The sequence below is a fragment of the Bufo bufo genome, chromosome 10 (genome assembly GCF_905171765.1).
Source record: "Bufo bufo chromosome 10, aBufBuf1.1, whole genome shotgun sequence".
Classification (NCBI taxonomy): domain Eukaryota; kingdom Metazoa; phylum Chordata; class Amphibia; order Anura; family Bufonidae; genus Bufo; species Bufo bufo.
In genome coordinates this window covers 117799131-117818569 of record NC_053398.1, presented here as the reverse complement: position 1 = coordinate 117818569, position 19439 = coordinate 117799131, and the positions used below count along the sequence as shown (strand labels likewise).

The 19439-nt window shown below is 45.9% G+C and overlaps 1 long non-coding RNA gene across 1 annotated transcript in view; it reads right to left on the bottom strand.

Annotated features, from left to right (window-relative positions):
• LOC120980106 overlaps positions 1 to 10905 on the bottom strand; it is a 31044-nt gene extending 20139 nt beyond the window's left edge. Inside the window, exons 1-2 of the long non-coding RNA XR_005774467.1 lie at positions 10800 to 10905; positions 1881 to 1887 (exon numbers count right to left, since the gene is read on the bottom strand). This is a non-coding gene — a long non-coding RNA (uncharacterized LOC120980106). The remainder of the gene's footprint in view (positions 1 to 1880; positions 1888 to 10799) is intronic.
• Between the last annotated feature and the right edge of the window lie 8534 nt (positions 10906 to 19439).

Genomic DNA, 19439 nt, shown 5'->3' with positions numbered 1-19439 from the left:
AGAGAACTGCCAATCATCAGCAGGTGGGTGAGAGAGCAGGAGATTATGTATAACCAGGACTCTTCTCAGGTAGAGTTGACTCTTTCAAGGCCTGTGCTGCAATGGTTATGATGCTGGTTCTCAGCAACCACTTACTGTTAGCTGATGTGTGACACACCGCTGACATCAGCATTTCTATCACTACCTTATACTGCCCTCAGTACGGTCAGCATAAAGTTGATGACAGGATCCCTTTAAGCTAATGAGTACACCTTTATGAGCACTGAGCAAAACAGCAGCAAACTATTAGATGCCTTCTAGGAAAACATCCTGAAGCAGTGTCCAGAACACTTCCTACAGTATATACCCCTGGTGAAGGGCACTAAGAGAATGCACAGAGAGTCAAGCAAAAGGACATGAAAAACATAGTGCTACTAATTCTGTCAACCCAGCAAAATGTGACACTCCTCTGAATACTACAAACATCCTAGTCATATTTGTGCCATTTGGACTAGTGCCATCAAAGCTTGCCAGGCTCTGTTAGTCAATTATGTTACCACTACCTTCAACCTCCTAACTTGTTACGGCAGAGGGTGTGGAACCACTGAGTAAGCCAACAAATTTGGCTTAGGGCTAAACCTAAGGGTGTAATCCTGGCAGTCCCCAGTCGGACAGAGGGTTAGAGAACCGATGGATCACCAAGGGATCAGCCAAAAATATAGTGACATACCGAGGTCAGGGCAGGCAGTGTACCTGCAATCTGTAATCCAGTAAACAGTAAAACCTGCAATCCAGCAGTAGTGGTCGTGATTCACACTAAAGGTAAAGGCGCCGGCCTCTCTGGTGGCCGGGACCATGGGAGTGCACATAGGTATACATGCGCCGCAACTCCCGTCCCCTCTACCTCGTATCTGTGCTGCAGTGGTGGTCATAATCCCTGGATCTGAGCAGTGTACAGTGCTGTGAAAAAGTGAATCAAGCCAGCAAAGGAGGCAATATGGACAATCACAATACATTAGTAAGTGCCTTGTATTAACTTTCTCTACATGATACATTTCATTTGCCTTTAAAGTTTGCTGACCTATCCTAAGTATATATCAATATCAGTACAGAAAACCCATTGGACATGTGTAAATGTTGGAGGGAAGAGGATCAACACTACTTGTTATTGGACTAAGTTATCATTTCATGCTAGAAGATGTCAATTTTTGTAATGACCAACGTCACGCACAGGGAGGAAAACAGGGAAAGCCCTGCCCAAGGGAGAGGGAAAGGTGGTGACCCCTAACTCACCTTGCGGCTGGCACCTGACTGCCCTGACGTCCCTAGACGGGTTCCTCACCCGTGCGGCGATCACGTGCCTAAACCCTGGCTTTCCCTAATATGAGCCCTAGATAGTGAACAGGCCGGTGGGATCGCTAGTCCACACCACTATCACTAAGAGGGAAACACCAGGGAGAGGACAGACAAAACAGACAAACACATACACCCAGGTGGGCGACCACAATAAACCAAAAAGGTTCAACAGGGATCCGGAGGGTAGCGTTCTGGACCAACTACCAGCGAACGCAGCAACACAGCTCCAGAAGGTCAGATTAGATGTCCAGGCAGGAAGCTCTATCTCTGGCAACCAGAGAAGTGTGAGAGAGGAATATAAGGAGGTCTGGGAGTGCTGGACAAGGAACAGCTGAGGAGAAGGAGCTACGGATCCCTGAGTGAGCCAAAAGGGTTTGCAAAGCAAACCCAGAAAGCTACCATAAGGAAAACAGCCCTATCTTAAATAGAGCGTGCAGCCAACCGCTGCGACTTCCTGACCCCGGGTATAACGGAGTCAGGCGTGGTTCTCGATACCCTCGTGACAGTACCCCCCTCTGTACGAGGGGCCTCCGGACACTCAGGACCAGGTCTCTCAGGATGAGAGGCATGAAAAACCCGAACTAACCTGTCGGCGTTTACCTCAGACGCAGGAACCCACATTCTTTCCTCGGGACCGTAACCTCTCCAATGCACCAGATATTGAAGAGAGCGGCGGACCCGACGAGAATTAACAATTTTGGATATCTGAAATTCTAGATTACCATCCACGACAACAGGAGGGGGTGGCAGCGGTGATGGTTCTAGAGGTGGAACATATTTTTTGAGTAACGACTTATGAAAAACATTATGAATTTTAAAAGTCTGAGGTAACTCCAGGCGAAAAGCCACGTGGTTGATGATGGCTACAATTTTGTAAGGGCCAATAAACCTAGGACCCAGTTTCCAAGAGGGAACCTTCAATTTAATATTCCTAGTAGACAACCACACATAGTCATTCACTCCTAGGTCCGGACCTGGCGACCGTCTCTTATCAGCCATGCATTTGTATTTATATAAAAAAATTTATATAAAGAAATTTATATAAAAAAATTTATATAAAAAAGTACAGCGGCTCACCTCCTCCCTATATAGAAATGGTGCTCTCCCCCAGGTCCCACCCTCAGGACCAGTGAAAAATACAATGTAAATAACCAATGTGGGGGGGCACACTACAAAAGGGAAACACCAGGCAGTAGATAATGATACACTTTATTGTGCTAAAATATTAAGAACATACCCCTAAAATACACATTATGTGTATTTTAGGGGTATGTTCTTAATATTTTAGCACAATAAAGTGTATCATTATCTACTGCCTGGTGTTTCCCTTTTGTAGTGTGCCCCCCCCCCCCCCCCCATTGGTTATTTACAATGCATTTGTATTTACTTCCCATATTTTTCAAGTTAGCTTGCACCTTCTGCCATACCGATGAAAGAGATGACGAAAACCGTTCCTCTTCGGGAACCCCAGAAGACCCCCCCCTCTTTGAAAGTACAGAATTGGGGATGAAAACCATATGCACCAAGAAATGGTGACTTGCCAGTGGATTCCTGACGACGATTATTTATGGCAAACTCAGCTAACGGTAAATATGATGACCACAACTCTTGGTTTTCAGACACAAAACATCTTAGATATGTCTCAAGGTTTTGGTTGGTACGCTCAGTCTGTCCATTCGACTGAGGATGGAAAGCTGAGGAAAAGGACAAGTGTACCCCCAAACGGGAACAAAAAGCTTTTCAAAATTTAGAAATAAACTGGGTACCTCGATCCGAAACAACATCGGAGGGGACCCCGTGAAGCTTCACGATTTCACTGACGAATACCTGAGCAAGAGTCTTAGCATTAGGTAGTGCGGGTAACGCAATGAAGTGTACCATTTTAAGTGCACCTGTCCACTACTACCAAAATAACTGTTTTACCCGCAGACAAAGGTAAGTCAGTGATAAAATCCATTGCCAGATGTGTCCACGGTCTATTGGGAATGACGAGTGGTAATAGAGACCCTGCAGGACGTGTATGTGAAACTTTTGCGCGCGCACAGGTAGAACAGGAAGACACAAAATCCATTACATCCTGACGCAACCTTGGCCACCAAAAACGACGAGACAATAGTTCCAAGGTTGCTTTACTACCCGGGTGCCCAGCAAGTGCCGAATTATGATGTTCCTTTAATAATTCGAAACGTAAGTTCAACGGTACAAACAATTTCTCTGAGGGGCAAGAGACCGGGGCGTCCCCCTGGGCCTCTAACACCTTCCCCTCCAAAACAGAGTGTACCGCAGAAACAACCACTCCTCTTTGAAGAATGGGTACCGGATCACTCACATTACCCCCTCCAGGGAAACAACGAGATAGTGCATCAGCCTTGGTGTTCTTTGCCCCAGGACGATAGGTAATCACAAAGTTAAACCTGGTAAAAAATAGCGACCACCTAGCCTGTCTAGGGGTGAGACGCTTAGCTGATTCGAGGTACAGAAGATTTTTGTGGTCCGTAATCACAGTGACGGGGTGGACTGCCCCCTCTAAGAAGTGACGCCACTCCTCAAACGCAAGTTTAATAGCTAATAGTTCCCTATTGCCAATATCGTAGTTCTTTTCTGCTGCAGATAGTTTTTTAGAAAAGAAAGCACAAGGACGCCATTTGCCAGGAGACGGACCCTGAGACAGCACCGCCCCCACTCCCACCTCTGACGCATCGACTTCAACAATAAAAGGCTGAGAGACATCAGGTTGGACTAGTACAGGTGCTGAGGTAAACCTCTCTTTTAGAGAGGAAAAAGGAACTTTAGCGGCGTCAGACCATTTAGAAAAATCAGTCCCCTTCCTAGTCATGTCAGTAAGCGGTTTTACAATAAGTGAATAATTTTTAATGAATTTCCTATAGAAATTCGCGAAGTCCAAGAACCGTTGTAGTGCTTTGAGGTTCTCAGGAAGATCCCAATCTAAAATTGCCTGGACCTTCCTAGGATCCATACGGAAACCTGAAGCAGATAAAAAATAACCCAGGAATTGTATCTCCTGAACGGCGAAGACACATTTTTAAATTTTAGCATATAATTCATTCGTCCGTAGGACCTGCAGTACTTGTCTGACATGCACCTCATGTGTTTTCAGATCAGACGAATAAATTAAAATATCATCTAGGTATATTACCACAAACCTGCCGATTAGATGACTAAAAATGTCATTAACGAAATGTTGAAAGACGGCAGGAGCATTGGTCAGACCGAAAGGCATAACTAGATTTTCATAATGCCCCTCAGGGGTGTTAAACGCTGTCTTCCACTCATCCCCCTCCTTAATACGAATCAGATTGTAGGCCCCCCTAAGATCAAGTTTGGAGAACCACCTAGCACCCGCAATCTGATTAAACAGGTCAGGAATGAGAGGAAGAGGGTATGGGTCTCGGATGGTTATCTGATTTAATTCGCGAAAATCTAAGCAAGGACGCAGGCCCCCATCTTTCTTTTTAACGAAGAAAAACCCTGCAGCCACGGGTGAAGAAGAGGGTCTGATGTGTCCCTTAGCCAAGCTCTCGGAGATATATTCTTAATGGCTTGTCTCTCTGGACCCGAAAGATTATATAACCTGGTCTTGGGTAATTTTGCGCCGGGAATAAGGTTAACCGGGCAATCATAAGGACGATGAGGTGGTAACTTCTGACAACCCTTTTCAGAAAAAACATCCTCAAAGTCAGAAATAAATGTAGGTAGGGTAGTTATGGAGGCGACTAAGCAATTGCTATTTAAGCAATTTTCTCTGCACTGCTCACTCCACTCCAATATCTCCCTGGCCTGCCAATCCACCACTGGATTGTGCGCTACCAACCAGGGAAGACCCAGCACTACCGGAGTGGGAAGCCCCTCCAGAACATAACCTGAAAGCATCTCGTTATGGTGGTCCCCTACCCAAAGGTGTAAATTATGAACAATGTGGGTGAGGTTTCTCTGAGACAGGGGAGCCGAATCTATAGCGAATATGGGAATGGGTCTCTGTAAAGTACAGAGAGACAAACCCAAAGTGCGGGCAAAATGGGCATCTATCAAATTTACCCCTGCTCCACTGTCTAGAAAGAAAGAAATAGTCTCCGTCTTATCACCAAAAATAATAACCGCTGGCAACACAAATTGCGATGTACGTATGGAGGAAACGTATACCCCCCGGCTGACATCCTCCACACAGCCTGGGGTTAGTAGTTTTTCCGACGGTCTTTTGTTTCTGAGGAAAGAAGGACAGACATTAATGAAATGACCCCTCTCCCCACAAAAAAAACAAACCCCACGCCTACGGCGAGCCTCAGGAGGACGGACCTGACGAGTAGTTCTTCCTAGCTGCATAGGCTCGTCTAAGTCCGTACAGACTAACTGCTGCTTGGGAGGGGTTACCAATTGCTCCGGTTTTTTCAACCTGTCCCTAAGGCGTCTATCTATTCGGATAGAAAGGGACATAACCGCATCAAGGGAAAAGGGGGTCTCATATAATGCAAGCGCATCCTTAACCCTTTCGGATAACCCAGAGCAGAACTGACTCCTGAGAGCCGGGTCGTTCCATTGGGTATCCGTAGCCCATCTACGGAATTCAGAGCAATACTCCTCTACCGGCCGCTCTCCTTGTAAGAGTCTCCGTAATCTTGATTCAGCCAGTGCGACTCGGTCAGGGTCGTCATATATGAGACCCAAGGCCCCGAAAAACTCATTCACTGACCGAAGAGCCTGGGAATCAGTAGGTAAAGAGAACGCCCAGGACTGCGGATCCCCCTGCAGCAGGGAAATAACAACCCCCACCCGCTGATCTTCATTACCAGAAGAGTAAGGGCGCAGTTTAAAATATAACTTACAGGCCTCACGGAATGTCAAAAACATGTCCCTTCCCCCAGAAAATCTATCAGGGAGAGGGACCTTGGGTTCCGCAACAACCTGGTTACCAGTAGCAACCGCTGGGCTTGCAGTCAGTTGTAATTGCTGCTGTTGCTGGAGGACCGACGCCTTCAATCCTACCACCTCCAAAGACAGGCCATGAAATTGTTTGGACAGAGCAGCAATTTGATCCATACTGGATTCTAAGTAGGTAAAATAAAATTATATATTTTTTTACCTACACAAAATAAGGGCCAGAGATAATGTAATGACCGACGTCACGCACAGGGAGGAAAACAGGGAAAGCCCTGCCCAAGGGAGAGGGAAAGGTGGTGACCCCTAACTCACCTTGCGGCTGGCACCTGACTGCCCTGACGTCCCTAGACGGGTTCCTCACCCGTGCGGCGATCACGTGCCTAAACCCTGGCTTTCCCTAATATGAGCCCTAGATAGTGAACAGGCCGGTGGGATCGCTAGTCCACACCACTATCACTAAGAGGGAAACACCAGGGAGAGGACAGACAAAACAGACAAACACATACACCCAGGTGGGCGACCACAATAAACCAAAAAGGTCCAACAGGGATCCGGAGGGTAGCGTTCTGGACCAACTACCAGCGAACGCAGCAACACAGCTCCAGAAGGTCAGAATAGATGTCCAGGCAGGAAGCTCTATCTCTGGCAACCAGAGAAGTGTGAGAGAGGAATATAAGGAGGTTTGGGAGTGCTGGACAAGGAACAGCTGAGGAGAAGGAGCTACGGATCCCTGAGTGAGCCAAAAGGGTTTGCAAAGCAAACCCAGAAAGCTACCATAAGGAAAACAGCCCTATCTTAAATAGAGCGTGCAGCCAACCGCTGCGACTTCCTGATCCCGGGTATAACGGAGTCAGGCGTGGTTCTCGATACCCTCGTGACAATTTTAAAGATTATCTGTTCCCGTGTTTCACATTGCAAACTGCATATATTATTAAATGGATCGATTAGACCTGATGAGGCTGGCGCACTTACTTTTACAGTCCATGTCAGAATATATATAACCCTTTTTCTGCCACCTGATATTACAATGAGCATTTTATGAGTCTAACAAGTGAGTGTGAGCGCTCATAAATCCTGTAGAGAGATCAACAGTCCTATGCATTCATGGGCTAAACAAAATCTCCACACAGCTAGAGCCTAATTGACAAGCCCCTTTCAGTGTACCTCCTCCCCTGCTCCAGCTGAAATCTCACGCTGCTGTATATAAGTTGCTATCTCCCTGCCTCTACAGTAAAATGTAATTTCACACTGAAACTGCTGCTCAAAGACAGCTCTCGGACTGCAGTAGTCTGTAGCCTGTACTGGGAAGTATGAGATTTCAGCCACAGAAAGTGAGTGTCACGCCTTGCCCTGTGAATGTGCGGAGGTCTGTCAGACTGGCTGCACATGTCTGACTTCTCTGTTTGTTTTGGTTTTGGTTTGAGCTGGATCTACCTTCCCTCAGGTGTACTGGGTGTGATTGTTAGTGAGGCTGTTTATCCCTCCTTCCCCCAGTGGCCTGTGAAGGTTATAGTTCTTTCTTGTGAGCTCTGGATGTGTGGTGGATTGTCTTCTCCAGCTCTGCTCTAAGATAAGTCCTCTCTGTTATTTCCCTTTGTGTGTTTCATCTAGGCCTCTAGGGAGACGCTTGCTTCCTCCGGGTTTGAGGAAGTAGGTTGCCTCTTCCCTTTTCCCTTTTGCTTAGGATTTAATCAGGGTGTATAGGTTTAGGCACGAGGGCATGTGCATATCCACCCTAAGGGTATGCACATGGGCACAGCAGTTTAGGGAAAACTTTTAGGGATTGCTAGGAGGTGCCCCTTTTCTCCCTAGCTTTTGGGCCTAGTCATTTGTTCTGTTTGTTTTCCTGTGTTTGGTTATTTCCCCGCTTACCTACCTATCGTGACAGTGAGGAGGTATACTGACAGGAGCTTGTAAGGCAAGGTGAGTGGAGATGGAGTTACATTCCTGAGTACACCACACTCACAAACTGTTGCTCAATCAGGCTCAAGGCTTCCTTTCAAAAAGTTTATTCAGCCATTTTGACATGGATTTTAGAAGTAAGTACACCAGCCTCATCAGGTCAAAGCGATCTATTGAAAGAGATTTTCTGAAAAAGGGAAGGAAAGAGATAAATAATAAAAAAAAATGCTATACTTACCAGTTAAATCCCCCTCCTCTTGAGTAGTTAACGTGTGGTGATGGATTTATCAGGTACAAAAGTGATGTATAAAAGTAGGTTCACAGATCAAGCCATCAGGGAAAGTCTTTGACAGACTCACTGAGAAGAAGAAGCAAAAGTCTGCAGATGCAGTGAAACTTAAATGGGTTGACTCATCGCTAGGATATGCCCCCATTGTCTTATAGGTGCTGGTCCCACCACTGGGACCCGCAACTATATCGGGAATAGAACCCCGCAAAGTGGTGGCTGGACGGCCACCACCAAGCGCTCACCCCACAGAAGTGAATGGGAGCGCATCGCGCATGACTGGCCATCACTCCCATTCACTTCTATGAGCCTGATAGAATTAGCCAAGCCAGAGCTCAGCTATTTTTAGTGGCACAATAGAAAATGAATGGAGGGCAGCTGCGCATGCGAAGTGCGCCCTCCACCACTTTCGGGGCTCCGTTCTCGATATTCCGCACCTATAAGACAATAAGGGCATATCCTAGCGATATGCCCCCATTGTCTGTGCGGAGACAACCCCTTTAAAGCTGTAGATGAAAATTGTCCAAAATGTTTAATAAAGACCAATTGGTAAAATGATTTTCAGGACAATAAATGCCCCCAAAGGTGTCATACAGATAGTCGTACCACATTAAATAGTAACATTTACCTTACATCTACAGTACTTTATGTTTGCATAATGTTTTAAAATTTTCTAGAATGTTAAAAGGTTTATAACTTTATCAGTCATTTTTTTTTTTACATTTTCAAGAAAATTTTAGGGACTAATTGAGTTCTGAAGTGATTTTGAGGAGTCTATACAATAAATGACCCCATTTTAGAAATGGCATCCCTCAAACTATCCCAAACTGCACTTAGGAACTCTATTAACCATTTAGGTGTCCCACAGGAATTAACGCAAATAGAGGTGAAGTTTTAAAAAATTCCCATTTCAATCAATTTTTTCATGTAACACGTCAAAAGTTAACAGTAAAATGAACGTTAGCATCACCTTGATTCTGCAGTTTGTAAAAATCGGTCACATGCGACCCTAGTGTACAATCATCTCAAACACTGTCACCAGAAGGGAAGGAGCATCTTATAGATTTTTTGGCCTCAATTTTATTAGGATGTTTTTAGGTGTTGCAGAGGCCTTGAGTTACCAAAACATGTCATAGGTGCGGACCCATTCATTCTCTATGGGGACGGAATGGATGCGGAGAGCATACTATGTGCTCTCCACATCTGCATTTCCGGAGCGCGGCCCTGATCTTCTGGTCCGCGGCTCCGGAAAAAAAATAGAACAAGAATAGGCAGTTCTATGGGGGTGCTGGCCGGATGTATTGCGGATCCCCAATACACTAAGGACGTGTGAATGGACCCTTAAAGGGATTGAGTTAAATATAAACTCCGTCAGCAGGTGTAAATGTTTAAAAAACAACATAAAGTCATGCTTAAAATGACAGTAAAATAAATAAATAAAGAGTCACAAAATAACCATATGAGTTGGGTTTGCACAGTAGAAGGGGTTTGCGAAGAAGTGGGGGTGGTGGGGCTATACAAAAATTTGCTGTGGGGCCCAGTCAGTTCTAGCTACGCCTCGGCTTCTGTCTATACAACAGCTGACTGCAGCAGGAGCCTCTCCCCATGCATAATCTACAATAGGACACAAAGAATACTAAGCCTCACCCCTCAACTAAGCCTTGCCACTCCCAACCCCCACCCAGTAAGATCAGGAGGAAAGTAACCCCTGTGTTTTCTGTAGGGTTTCTATACGACTTGATAAGACTCGTCAGGCTACCAAATATTGCAAGCATGATTGTCTTCTGCTTACTTTTGTCATTCATTACTGGTTTAGCTTTAACTCCTGATTCTGCCCTGTCAAAAACACTGGGTGCATCACTACAGGGCGAATGTTCTTATCAATTATCTGCTTATACTATATGTAAAGACCAATAATACTTCTAAAGGGAATATTACAGTTGACCTAGTTGACCATGGCTACAAACATCATCACTGAACTAATTCAACGATAAGTCAATACAGTCCCATCTTAAACATCTGATCAGGTGGTAAAGGCCAAATTGTATCTGTAATCCGGGATGTAACATGAAAGTGGCTCAATGCACAGGCGGTCAGGATCAGATTATAGCTCAGGCGCACAGCCAGGGCCTCCACCACCAAGGGGGAAGTAGGGATCTCCACCAAAACAAGCCCAGCTTGGCTATTAACTCAGTCTCAACATCCCGAAAGCAAAGCTGGTGACACTGACTGCAGCATTCTTCTCACTACTCCCCCACTGGCAGCAGCATTTTCCCCACTACTCCACTGACAGCAGCATTCTCCCCACTACTCCCCCACTGGCAGCAGCATTTTCCCCAATACTCCACTGGCAGCAGCATTCTCCCCACATGTACCATACTCTACATCACGGGTGTCAAACACAAGGCCCGCGGGCCGAATCCGGCCCGCCAGACCTCGTCATGTGGCCCGCGCAGCCGCCGCCGGCCGCCAGCCTTCACCTTTTATTCTCGCTTTTTTTTTTTTTGACACAAGAAAGCCGCCTCTTCAGCGCATGCGCGGCAGCCTACAAGCCAGAGAACGTCTGCCCTCTAGCGGCCGTTCTATTGTACCGTATATCCTAATTGCTTGTGTAGAATGCAGGCATGCCTGCACCGCCTCCTTTATGAATGAAGCAGGCGGCGCAGGCAAGTGACGTCAGTGAGTGACGCGCCGGCCGCCCGTCCTGCCTGCTGGCATTATACACAAGCAATTAGGATATACGGTACAATTAGGAGTGAGGGGGGCATGTTTAATAACTTTTAATTCAATAATACATTTTATATTTGTATACTGGGGGGGGGGCGGCGGCGGAGGGGGGGGTTTACACAGAATCTGTGGATGGCACAGTTAAGGGGTGGGGGTCTGTGGATGGCACTGTTATGGGGTGGGGGGTCTGTGGATGGCACTGTTATGGGGTGGGGGGTTTGTGGATGGCACATATATAACACTGCCATCCACAGATCCCCCCCCTGTAACAGTGCCAGCCACAGATCCCCCCCCCTGTAACAGTGTCTGTCATCCACAGATCCCCCCATAAGTGTCTGTCATCCACAGATCCCCCCATAAGTGTCTGTCATCCACAGATCCCCCCATAAGTGTCCGTCATCCACAGATCCCCCCATAAGTGTCCGTCATCCACAGATCCCCCCATAAGTGTCCGTCATCCACAGATCCCCCCATAACAGTGTCCGTCATCCACAGATCCCCCCATAACAGTGTCCGTCATCCACAGATCCCCCCATTACAGTGTCCGTCATCCACAGATCCCCCCATAACAGTGTCCGTCATCCACAGATCCCCCCATAACAGTGTCCGTCATCCACAGATCCCCCCATAACAGTGTCCGTCATCCACAGATCCCCCCATAACAGTGTCCGTCATCCACAGATCCCCCCATAACAGTGTCCGTCATCCACAGATCCCCCCCATAACAGTGTCCGTCATCCACAGATCCCCCCCATAACAGTGTCCGTCATCCACAGATGTTTAAAAAAAAAAAATAAATTACTGTCTGTTACCAAAAATCATTTTTCAATAAATTGTACAATAATTGTACATTTGAATATCTACTTGCCATTATTCTGACTATGTTTCTGCTTTCAGAGCTAGTTATTACTTACATTATTACAAAAAACAGTAATAATTGAATGCAGTGACAATAATTTATGATAATAAAGAGTGGACACATAGTCCTACAGATACAACCGGCCCTTTGAGGGTGACCAAACTGCTGATGCGGCCCCCGATGAGTTTGACACCCCTGCTCTACATAGTCTGTGCAAATGCATATACACAAACTAGTCCCTATAGAAGCCATAACATGTGCTAAGATCTAGGAAAGTACAATGGTGGACAACAAATATATTTCTATTCAGAATAACCTCTATAAACAAAGATTTGGAAATTATAAATTTTTTGGGTCAGCTACCTTTACCTTAAAAAAATTTAATTATGGGAAGCCCCCACCAGACCTGCCCCAGAGGCATAATAATACTGATGGTTTTCAATCAGTAGATGTGACATATTCTTCCCCCCTCTTGCCTATGAAAGGACCATCAGCATAAATTAAATGAGATATAGAAAATTATTAATGGTTTGTTTTGTGCTATAGAAGTGACTGTGTTGAGCTGACGGCAGCCATCTACCAGTCTCCCCATGTGGTGATGCAGTGACCTAGTTTAAGGTGGCACCAAAACTGCACTGAATCCCCTGAATCCCCTTTGAGGTGTCAACATGTATTGCTGCTCTCTGGAGGGGGTGGTAAGGCAAAGTGCACTCCAATGGGATATAAGTCCAGAGAGTCAGGGTTAAACCAGTGTACTTCTTTACTGGAGGAACTCAAGTGCAGAACAATATAGACAAGGCACTAAGCTGGATTCTCCAGTCTCCTCCCTGGCAGAAGATGGTTCCTTTCTGCGGAAAAGTCTGAGCCAGCTGTCCCTCTCTCTCTTAGAAGGCTGATACCCTGGCCAATGGGGTGGTCAACCTGAGTTTGCAGCTCAGTTGTCCTTTAGGAGATCTCTGTCTCAGCGTCTTCTTCTGGTCACTCATGCAGTCTTGCAGAGTCTCTCCTACTAAACACTGGTCTCTATGTGCAGTCACTCTTACTGCTCTTCTTTTATACAGTTGCTAACTAATCTAGAACCTTCTAGTGAGGGGGTGTAGTGGAGAAGCACAGCCGAACAGAAGCAATGTTGCAGCTCACAGCTGCCATCAACTCCTATTGTACCTCAATAAAAGTCAATAGAATAACTAAGCAGCTTCCAGATATAAACAGCCATCTGACAGAGCCAGACAAGATGGCCAAAGGTTTACTGTGTCTGTTTTTTCCCTCCAGAATTCAGTTCTAAATATTCTCTTAAAGGGAACCTATCATCAACTTTATGCTGACTGTACTGAGGGCAGTATAAAGTAGTGACAGAAATGCTGATCTCAGCGGTGTGTCACACATCAGCTAACAGTAAGTGGTTGCCGAGAACCAGCATCATAATCATTGCAGCACAGCCCTTGAAAAGAGTCACGGCCACCTGAATAGAGTCCTGGTTATTCATGAATTCCTGCTCTCCTGCCCACCTGCTGATGACTGACAGTCTTCTACCAAGTTTTCTCCCTTTCTGTCTAGGAGAGAACTGCCAATCATCAGCAGATGGGTGAGAGAACAGGAGATTATGAATAACCAGGACTCTTCTCAGGTGGCCGTGACTCTTTCAAGGCCTGGGCTGCAATGGTTATGATGCTGGTTCTCTGCAACCACTTACTGTTAGCTGATGTGTGACACACCGCTGAGATCAGCATTTCTATTACTACTTTATACTGCCCTCAGTACGGTCAGCATAAAGTTGATGACAGGATCCCTTTAAGCTAATAGTGGGAAATTACTTGCTTCTCAGTACACAGTCTGCAAAGTCCTAAAGTCTCTCATTATTAACTGTCTGTGCATTAACCCTTTTCACGGTGCAGTGAAAAAAAAAGTGCAATAACAGTGCAAATGAACAAGAAATAGGACATAATTATGACAAGGCCAGCACTATGCATCACATGTGATAGTTAGAGGACCCTGTTAAATATTTAACATCTACTACACTATCTAAAGGAAGACCAATAGACACATTAACAAAGACTGCTTCTATGAAAGGAAGTAGAAGAAAATTGCATAAATGTAGCTAGTAATTAGAAGAGCCAGAGAAGAAATGAGAATGATTGATCCCAAGCAAATGTTCTGGCAAAATCATTCGTAATCAAATGGAACTATCTACTTTCTTCCTTGAGTACACACCTTTATTATGAGCACTGAGCAAAACAGCAGCAAACTATTAGATGCCTCCTAGGAAAATGTCCTGAAGCAGTGTCCAGAACACTCCCTACAGTATATACCCCTGGTGAAGGGCACTAAGAGAATGCACAGAGAGTCAAGCAAAAGGACATGAAAAACATAGTGCTACTACTAATTCTGTCAACCCAGCAAAATGTGACACTCCTCTGAATACTGTAAACATCCTAGTCATATTTGTGCCATTTGGACTAGTGCCATCAAAGCTTGCCAGGCTCTGTTAGTCAATTATGTTACCACTACCTTATTCTATTTGGAAAACTCTCCTATTCAACCTCCTAACTTGTTACGGCAGAGGGTGTGGAACCACTGAGTAAGCCAACAAATTTGGCTTAGGGCTAAACCTAAGGGCGTAATCCTGGCAGTCCCCTATACTGGCTTTTGGACTATGCTGCAGGAGAACCACCAGGTGCTACCTTCTGGAATAGTTTCTGTGTGGTTGACTGTCCCCTGGTATTCACCCCCAATACTGGGATTTTAACTTTGCTGCAGGAGAGCCAGGAGATACTACCATCTGGAATAGTTTCTGTTTGGTTGACAGTCGGACAGAGGGTTAGAGAACCGATGGATCACCAATGGATCAGCCAAAAATATAGTGACATACCGAGGTCAGGGCAGGCAGTGTACCTGTAATCTGTAATCCAGTAAACAGTAAAACCTGCAATCCAGCAGTAGTGGTCGTGATTCACACTAAAGGTAAAGGCTCCGGCCTCTCTGGTGGCCGGGACCATGGGAGTGCACATAGGTATACATGCGCCGCAACTCCCGTCCACTCTACCTCGTATCTGTGCTGCAGTGGTGGTCATAATCCCTGGATATGAGCAGTGTACAGTGCTGTGGAAAAGTGAATCAAGCCAGCAAAGGAGGCAATATGGACAATCACAATACATTAGTAAGTGCCTTGTATCAACTTCCTCTACATGATGCATTTCATTTGCCTTTAAAGTTTGCTGACCTATCCTAAGTATATATCAATATCAGTACAGAAAACCCATTGGACATGTGTAAATGTTGGAGGGAAGAGGATCAACACTACTTGTTATTGGACTAAGTTATCATTTCATGCTAGAAGATGTAAATTTTAAAGATGATCTGTTCCCGTATTTCACATTGCAAACTGCATATATTATTAAATGGATCGATTAGACCTGATGAGGCTGGCGCACTTACTTTTACAGTCCATGTCAGAATATATATAACCCTTTTTCTGCCACCTGATATTACAATGAGCATTTTATGAGTCTAACAAGTGAGTGTGAGCGCTCATAAATCCTGTAGAGAGATCAACAGTCCTATGCATTCATGGGCTAAACAAAATCTCCACACAGCTAGAGCCTAATTGACAAGCCCCTTTCAGTGTACCTCCTCCCCTGCTCCAGCTGAAATCTCACGCTGCTGTATATAAGTTGCAGTCTCCCTGCCTCTACAGTAAAATGTAATTTCACACTGAAACTGCTGCTCAAAGACAGCTCTCGGACTGCAGTAGTCTGTAGCCTGTACTGGGAAGTATGAGATTTCAGCCACAGAAAGTGAGTGTCACGCCTTGCCCTGTGAATGTGCGGAGGTCTGTCAGACTGGCTGCACATGTCTGACTTCTCTGTTTGTTTTGGTTTTGGTTTGAGCTGGATCTACCTTCCCTCAGGTGTACTGGGTGTGATTGTTAGTGAGGCTGTTTACCCCTCCTTCCCCCAGTGGCCTGTGCAGGTTATAGTTCTTTCTTGTGAGCTCTGGATGTGTGGTGGATTGTCTTCTCCAGCTCTGCTCTAAGATAAGTCCTCTCTGTTATTTCCCTTTGTGTGTTTCATCTAGGCCTCTAGGGAGACGCTTGCTTCCTCCGGGTTTGAGGAAGCAGGTTGCCTCTTTCCTTTTCCCTTTTGCTTATGATTTAATCAGGGTGTATAGGTTTAGGCATGAGTGCATGTGCATATCCACCCTAAGGGTATGCACATGGGCACAGCAGTTTAGGGAAAACTTTTAGGGATTGCTAGGAGGTGCCCCTTTTCTCCCTAGCTTTTGGGCCTAGTCATTTGTTCTGTTTGTTTTCCTGTGTTTGGTTATTTCCCCGCTTACCTACCTATCGTGACAGTGAGGAGGTATACTGACAGGAGCTTGTAAGGCAAGCTGAGTGGAGATGGAGTTACATTCCTGAGTACACCACACTCACAAACTGTTGCTCAATCAGGCTCAAGGCTTCCTTTCAAAAAGTTTATTCAGCCATTCTGACATGGATTTTTAGAAGTAAGTACACCAGCCTCATCAGGTCAAAGAGATCTATTGAAAGAGATTTTCTGAAAAAGGGAAGGAAAGAGATAAATAATAAAAAAAAATGCTATACTTACCAGTTAAATCCCCCTCCTCTTGAGTAGTTAACGTGTGGTGAGGGATTTATCAGGTACAAAAGTGATGTATAAAAGTAGGTTCACAGATCAAGCCATCAGGGAAAGTCTTTGACAGACTCACTGAGAAGAAGAAGCAAAAGTCTGCAGATGCGGTGAAACTTAAATGGGTTGACTCATCGCTAGGATATGCCCCCATTGTCTTATAGGTGCTGGTCCCACCACTGGGACCCGCAACTATATCGGGAATAGAACCCCGTAAAGTGGTGGCTGGACGGCCACCACCAAGCGCTCACCCTACAGAAGTGAATGGGAGCGCATCGCGCATGACTGGCCATCACTCCCATTCACTTCTATGAGCCTGATGGAATTAGCCAAGCCAGAGCTCAGCTATTTTTAGTGGCCCCATAGAAAATGAATGAAGGTCATGCGAAGTGCGCCCTCCACCACTTTCGGAGCTCCGTTCTCGATATTCCGCACCTATAAGACAATAAGGGCATATCCTAGCGATATGCCCCCATTGTCTGAGCGGAGACAACCCCTTTAAAGCTGTAGATGAAAATTGTCCAAAATGTTTAATAAAGACCAATTGGTAAAATGATTTTCAGGAAAATAAATGCCCCCAAAGGTGTCATACAGATAGTCGTACCACATTAAATAGTAACATTTACCTTACATCTACAGTACTTTATGTTTGCATAATGTTTTAAAATTTTCTAGAATGTTAAAAGGTTTAAGGAAAATATAATTTCGTTCCACAGTGACTGTGGAACGAAATTATATTTTCCTTAAACAAAATGATCCTTTGTTTGGTGTGCCCGTGGTGACCGGCATCTAGCCATATAGTTATATAGACTGGATATAATGCTGGATAAAGAGAATTGCAGGAAAAGACATATTCATTATGGAGGTCATGGGGTTACCATGACAATGATTAGACGCTTAGGCGCGTCATTTGTCAGGTGACCGGAAGTAGCGTCACTGAACACATGATCGTATAGTTGGACATGTGATGTATGAGAATTTCGTACTAACGCTTGCGCAGCCGCAGTCATATGCGGAAGACGCCGCTCATCATGGACACACCATGGATCAATGGCCCAAGTATGAACTCCTGGTAAGCCTTATATTAATTTACACTGTGGTGGTTATATTGAATTAATTGTATCATTATTTGTACCTGAGAGGAGGCGGATCTATTGGTGGTAGCACACCCACTGATTAATTGGTATGAATTAGTACCCTTATATATATGTAATATGAGTCACTTATAAACTTGTATGTAGCTTGAAAAAGACTGTTGTCGAAACGTTGCTGCTGTACATTTGGTGGATTAAAACACATTGAATTTGCTTTTGGAGTGCCGTGACCTTCTTCATCTTTGCTGGTATATTGGGGGTCTCTGAGGCCGAGACCTGACGCCACGAGCACCGCCGCAGAGTCTCTAGAATGTTTTCAAGTAAGTGGTGCTGTCCTATTAGACATTTTTTGTTGCCGTTCTGCCACAGCCACACGTCCTAGTGAACCAACTACCTCAGGTCCCAGTAGCCAGCAGAATTTACAGCGATATTTGGTGGGGCCCAATGCCGTTCTAAGGATGGTAAGGCCTGAGCAGGTACAGGCATTAGTCAATTGGGTGGCCGACAGTGGATCCAGCACGTTCACATTATCTCCCACCCAGTCTTCTGCAGAAAGCGCACAGATGGGCAATGAAAACCAAGCCCATCAGTCTGTCACATCACCCCCATGCATATCAGGAAAACTGTCTGAGCCTCAAGTTATGCAGCAGTCTCTTATGCTGTTTGAAGACTCTGCTGCCAGGGTTTCCCAAGGGCATCCACCTAGCCCTTCCCCAGGGGTGGAAGAGATAGAATGCACTAACGCACAACCACTTATTTTTCCTGATGATGAGGACATGGGAATACCACCTCAGCGCGTCTCTGATGATGACGAAACACAGGTGCCAACTGCTGCGTCTTTCTGCAGTGTGCAGACTGAACAGGAGGTCAGGGATCAAGACTAGGTGGAAGACGATGCAGGGGACGATGAGGTCCTAGACCCCACATGGAATGAAGGTCGTGCCACTGACTTTCACAGTTCGGAGGAAGTGGCAGTGGTGAGACCGAGCCAACAGCGTAGCAAAAGAGGGAGCAGTGGGCAAAATCAGAACAACCGCCGCCAAGAGACTCCGCCTGCTACTGACCGCCGCCATCTGGGACCGAGCACCCCAAAGGCAGCTTCAAGGAGTTCCCTGGCATGGCACTTTTTCAAACAATGTGCTGACGACAAGACCCGAGTGGTTTGCACGCTGTGCCATCAGAGCCTGAAGCGAGGCATTAACGTTCTGAACCTTAGCACAACCTGCATGACCAGGCACCTGCATGCAAAGCATGAACTGCAGTGGAGTAAAAACCTTAAAAACAAGGAAGTCACTCAGGCTCCCCCTGCTACCTCTTCTGCTGCTGCCGCCTCGGCCTCTTCTGCTGCTGCCGCCGCCTCGGCCTCTTCCTCCGTCTCTGGAGGAACGTTGGCACCTGCCGCCCAGCAAACATGGGATGTACCACCAACACCACCACCTGCGTCACCAAGCATCTCAACCATGTCACACGGCAGCGTTCAGCTCTCCATCTCACAAACATTTGAGAGAAAGCGTAAATTCCCACCTAGCCACCCTCGATCCCTGGCCCTGAATGCCAGCATTTCTAAACTACTAGCCTATGAAATGCTGTCATTTAGGCTGGTGGACACACACAGCTTCAAACAGCTCATGTCGCTTGCTGTCCCACAGTATGTTGTTCCCAGCCGGCACTACTTCTCCAAGAGAGCCGTGCCT